The following is a 6,051-nucleotide window of genomic DNA, read 5'->3' as shown; positions in this document are numbered from 1 at the left end:
TAAAGATAATTCTTTTGAATTCCTTATCAGAGAGTTCCAATGCTGCATCTTCCTCAGGGATGTGTTCTGGGTCTGTATCCTGCTCCCTTGTTTCTACCGCTTTATCTTGCTTCTTCATGTGGACTGTGATGGTCTGTTGTCTACAAGACATTGTGATATTGTTGTATTTAGATCTCTGTTAACTGTTTGTGAAGGCAGCTAAGGGAGAGTGATGCTCTCTTTGGTGAATGCTTATCATTTGTCCATTGGTGGAGGTGGAAGTGGTGGCTCTCATTCAGTAAGTGAAGCTGCGGGAGGTGTGGGTGTGGGTGTGGGTGTGTCATATGGGAACTGTTGCTGTCTCCCATTCAATTTGACAAAAATAACAATTGAATAACCATCAAAAAATGAAAGCAAATGGACAAAAAAACACCATGTAATCACACAGGAACAGAAACCAGAAAAAGAAAAAAGGGGAAAAACAGCAGTAACAAAAACAAACAAGCAAACAAACAAAAACCCACAATATCTTGGAAGAGGGCAATAAGAGAAAAAATATTGACAAGGAGAATAATGAATAAAAAAATGGGAAAAATGCAAAAAGAAAATCAAGGAATGGGGTTAACCAAGAGAAAGAAAAAAACCTTGCAACCAGGCACAGGGAAAAGTGAAAAAGCTGAAAACTAGAACCTAGGAAGAGAAGAATAAAGAATAATAATAAAAAGGACAAAAGTAATAATAATAATAGTAGTATAAAAACAGACAAAAACAAACAAACTAAAAAAAAGAAAAAAAAAAATTGGGACGTGGCAGGGCAGGACTCCCAAGCTCTTTCTGAGCACACAGACTGGGATGGAATTCCTGCCAGCTTAGAAGGTGGGTGGGAGTGAGGGATGGCTGCCCCTCCACTTACCAAGAGGGTGTGGGATATAAGAGTAACAAGGAGAATGTCCCACCTTTCCAGTAGTCTGTGTCCAGAATGTTCTTCTGGTTCCCAGCAAATGGAGCCTGTTCTTAAGTCCCTGGAATCTGAGAGAACACTGTCACTTTAAATATCCAAAATAGTGGAACCTCTTGTAAACATTCAAAGTGGCTGCAACCCTCTGGACAGGCAAAAAAAAGTCCTCAGCTCAGCCCGTCTTCTTCTTCCCTGCTTCCTCTTTTATTCCCCAACCACCAGAGCAGTCCTCTGTGCAGTCCCTGGCCAGCAGGGATGATTCTTAGGTTAATTCTTAGGTCCTACCACCACTCGGCAATATCCAAGCTGTCTGTGCCATCAGGATCACTGCCAGAATGCAGCTCTGTATGTCTCCTCTTTTGGTGTTTTCATGCAAATTCTTCTGCTAGTTGGAGTTTAGTCTACTTCCATATCCTTCCCTTCAAATCTCAGGGGTCCAGGATTATCTTCTGTATCTGTGGTAATTGGTTCCCCTTTTCTTTGTTGAAGAGGGTCTATGCAGTCTTTCTGCCTATTCCACCATCTTACCAGAATTCCATAGTAAGTCGATGCTTATCTCCATGTCTGCAACCTGAGACCTCTTTCAAAATCAACCACCATCCACATCTGGAAAAGTAACAGAATTCTTATTTATCATGAAGATCCAGCTTACCTGAAAGGCAAAATCTAATTTAGGGAGCTCTGATTACTACAAATGAACTTACATTGCCCATTCCAACCTTCTCAGGAGTATTACTGGTTCAACTAGGTATAAGGATATTCTCTCAGGGAACCATTTAATTGAGGGGGAGCGGAGTCATTAGAAGTAGGGAATAACACATCTGTAAATTTCTTTGAAATGCAAATTGAATTCTCTAGTTCTGCCCTGAATGCACTTTAACTCATTGATTCATTCAATATGTGCCAGGCCATTTCCTAGGCCCCAGGCAATATAGTAATGACTTATTTCAAGGCCTTTTGGAGTTTATGTTATAGATGGAGGACACAGACATTAAATAAGTGACACATATGATATGAATATATTGGAGAGAAAAAAATATCAAGCAAAGTAGTGGACTCAGAGTGTTGGGACATTGACAGACAGTTATGCTTTTAAATTATAGTTGTTGTTATGTGCCATGGAGTCAGACCCAACTCATAGTGACCCCTCCTTGGGTTTCCAAAGTGGTATCACTACAGATGTAGGTTGCCCAACCTTCTTTCTGAGGCGTGGCTGGTGGGTTTGAACTACCAGCCTTCTGGTTAGCAGCCAAGTGCCTTAGGCACTATGCTACCAGAACTTTTAAATTAGATAGTTAGAAAAAGGTACACTCAGTATATAGAACTGAAGGATGTGAAAAGGAGTAGTCTATTCAAGCAGAAGGATATCATGCTTCATAAAGTAGAGGGTCAGTGAAAAAGGAGAAGCCCTCAGTGAAACATACTGACACAGTGGCTGCAGTGAGGGGCTCAAGCATACAGCAAAGATTGTAAGGATGGTGCAGGACCAGGCATTGTTTCATTCTGTTGTGCATAGGATTGCTATGAGTTGGAGCTGACGCCATGGCACCTAATAACAGCATTTAAGCAGTATTCCAGATGAAACTAAAAATGAGTACAAATGTTCTTAGGTGGGAATGTGCCTTCTATCTCCCAGGGCTGGAGAAGAGGGAGGGAGGGAGGGTAATGGAAGATGTAAATGGTAGAAAGGAGATAAATGTGCCAGCAGAGATTTCTAGCAGGTTGACTGGAGAGTGTTCTTAGGAAAACACCTGAAAAAAAGCAAGATTGGGCAGAGGGAAAAGTTGAACTGTAATGTAATTGCAAAAGGAGCTCTGCTGGCATAGTGCCTGAGGCATATGACTGCTAACCAGAAGGCTAGTGGTTCAAATCCACCAGGCACTCCTCAGAAGGAAGATTGGGCAATCTACTTCCATAGTGATACTGCCTCAGAAACCCAAGGAAGGGTCACCATGAGTCGGATCAGACTTGATGGCAGTGAGTTAGAGTTAGTAATTGCACTAGAGGTTCAGAAAATTGTGTTGGGGATCTAGAGTTGAGATGACCCTTGGAGTTGTTCCAACTTGAGGAAGGGGCCTGGACTTTTGACCTCCGGCATTGACCAATCATTGGATGACAGCTGCTTCTGGTAGGTGAACACAACTTTGGGTGAGGCAACTTATTCCAGCCAAAGGCAATTACTGGAGCAAGTCTCTGCTATAAGTGGTCCAGCAGCTAACACTCTCAGGAGCTGGGGAAATGAGTGTTTCTATACTGCAGAAGAAGGAGCTCTGGTAGCATAGTGACTAAGGCATATGACTACTAACCAGACTTACCAGCCACTCCATGGAAGCAAGAGTGAGCAATCTACTTCTATAAAGATTTACCACCTCAGAAACCCATTGGGGGTCGCTATGAGTCAAGATCGATGCAATGACAATGGGTTTGGTTTTCTTGGGTACTGCAGAAGATATCTGAGTAACACTCCATAGCATTAATTATAGGGAGGTATTGGGAATTTTTTGAGCAAAATGTTTAATTAACTCACTTGTCTTAAAAAAGGGGTTCTGGTAGCACAGTGCCTAAGGCATATGACAGCTGTCCAGAAGGTTGGTGGTTCAAACCCACCAGACACTCTGCAGCAGCAAGACTGGGCAATCTACTTCTGTAGTTTTGTTGTTATGTGCTGTGGAGTTGGACCTGACTCATAGCGACCCGTCCTTGGGTTTCTGAGGCAGTATCACTACAGAAGTAGATTGCTCAATCTTCCTTCCAAGGAGTAGATGGTGGATTTGAACTGCCAGCCTTCTGGCTAGCAGTCAAGTGCCTTAGACACCATGCTACCAGAGCTCCTTCTGTAGATTTACTGCTTTAGAAACCCAATGGGTATTTCTATGAGTCAGAATTGACTTGATGGCAGTGAGCTTTTTTTTGTTTGTTTGTTTGCTCAGAAGCACCATTCTGGCTGCTGTTGGGATATGGAAGATACCAAAGATAGAAATAGGAGGATCCCTTTAAAAGCCATTTCAGTAATCAAGGCAAGAAATGATCGTGGTTTGGATGAAGAGAGTAGCCATAGAGGTAACAAAAAATAGTCAGAGTCTGGATATATTTTGATGTAAAGCCAGTGGGATTTCAACTTACCTGGGTGTAACGCATGAACAAAAGTGTCCAGGAGGACTCTGGAGTTTAAGAAACAACAAGAGAAATGGAGTTACCATTATTTGAAAATTAGAAGACTGCAGGAGTAGCAGTATTTTCAGTTACCTCATTTGTATGCAAAAACTGGACATTGAGTAATGAAGACCTAAGAAGAACTGATGCCTATGAATTATGGTGCTGGTGAAGAATACTGAATATGTCATAGACTGCTAGAAGAACAAGCCAGTCTGTCTTGGAAGATGTATAGCCAGACTATTCCTTGGAAGTGAGGATGGTGAGACTTCATCTCACCTACTTGAGACATTATTATGGAGAAGGACCAGTATCTAGAGAAGGATATCATGCTTGGTAAAGTAGAGGTTAGCGAATAAGAGGAAGAGCCTCAGTGAGACGGATTGACACAGTGGCTACAATAATGGATTCGAACATAGCAATGATTGTGACTATGACACAGAACTAGGCAGTGTTTTGGTCTATTGTACACAGGGTCACTATGAGTTAGAAATGACTTGTCTCTATCACTACCTATTGGCTTAGATAAATCTTTAAAAGAGTAAGTTAAGGAAATAAAGCAAGATGATTACTGAAAAAAAAATCTATAATATGTAATAACATGGAGATTATTATAATACTGTACTATATATATAGGAGATCTGGTGGCATAGTCCCTCAGGCATTTGACTGCTAACCAGAAGGCTGGTGGTTCAAACCCCCCAGCCTCTCCTTGGAAGGGTGGGCAATCTACTTCCATAATGATACCACCTCAGAAACCCAAGGAGGGGTCGCTATAAGTCAGATCCCACTCCACATCAGTGAGGTTTTTTTTTTTTTTTGATACTATATATATTTTATTCATGATAAATACTGAATACACCATGGACTGCCAGAAGAATGAACAAATCTGTCTTGGAAGAAGTACAGCCAGAATGCTCTTTAGAAGCAAGGATGGTGAGATTTCATTTCATGTACTTTATCACAATTTATTTTTTTATGTTCTCCCGTGATGCATATTTGGATGATTTCTAATATTACCATTGCATTCTATGATGTGAAAAATATCCCTTTACACATCTCCTTGCATGCTCTTGACTTTTTCATGAGTGCTTACCTAAGAGAGGAATTCCTTGGTTGGAGAAAGTTTTATATCATTTGCTTTATAATACATCCTCCAAACACTTTTTACTAATAGCTTTACCTATATACAAGAAACCCTGGTGGTACAGGGGTTAAAACACTTGGCTGTTAACCAGAAGGTCAGCTGTGCAAACATACTAACCACTTCATGGAAGAAAGATGAGGCAACCTGCTTCTGTAAAGATTTACAGCCTTGGAAACTCTTATGGGGCAGTTCTACTCTGTTCTTTAGGGTCACCATGAGTTGGAACCAGGTTAATGACAGTGGGTTTGACAATGGGTTACGCCTATATACACTTCCATCAACAGGGTATAAGAATTCTAGCACCTCCATATTCTTCCCAACACTTAACATTTTCAGACTTGAATAAACAAAAAATCAAACAAACAAAAGAGGAAAGACTTATGGGAGGAAGTGATATATCCTTGTTTACATTTGCATTTCTTAGGTGTCTAGTGAAATTGAGAATCTCTTAATTTTTTTTCATTGACTATTTGCTTTCTGTATCCTATATATTGGCTATTCATATCCTTTTACTATTTATTTCTCATTGAAGTACATGAGATAGGGGAGAGAGAGAAAAAAATGTGTATATTCCAAACACAAAACCCTGAACAGTTTTGGGAATTGATGATATCTTCTCTTTTACCACTGTTGGCAGTATTTTTTCTCTCTCTACTTGTATATCATATAAAATATTTACCTTTAGATAATCATTTGTCAATGTATCAATTTTTATAGTTTATACTTTTTCTCTCTTACTAATTGATTCTTTTTCTTTTTTTTTTTTTTATTAGGATTTGGGTGAAGATTTACACAGTAAATTCACTTTTCATAC

The sequence above is a fragment of the Orycteropus afer genome, unplaced genomic scaffold (assembly GCF_000298275.1).
Source record: "Orycteropus afer afer isolate SDZICR_OR568_19922 unplaced genomic scaffold, OryAfe1.0 scaffold00082, whole genome shotgun sequence".
Classification (NCBI taxonomy): Eukaryota; Metazoa; Chordata; class Mammalia; order Tubulidentata; family Orycteropodidae; genus Orycteropus; species Orycteropus afer.
The sequence above is the reverse complement of the archived record's forward strand: the minus strand, read 5'-3'. Positions refer to the sequence as shown.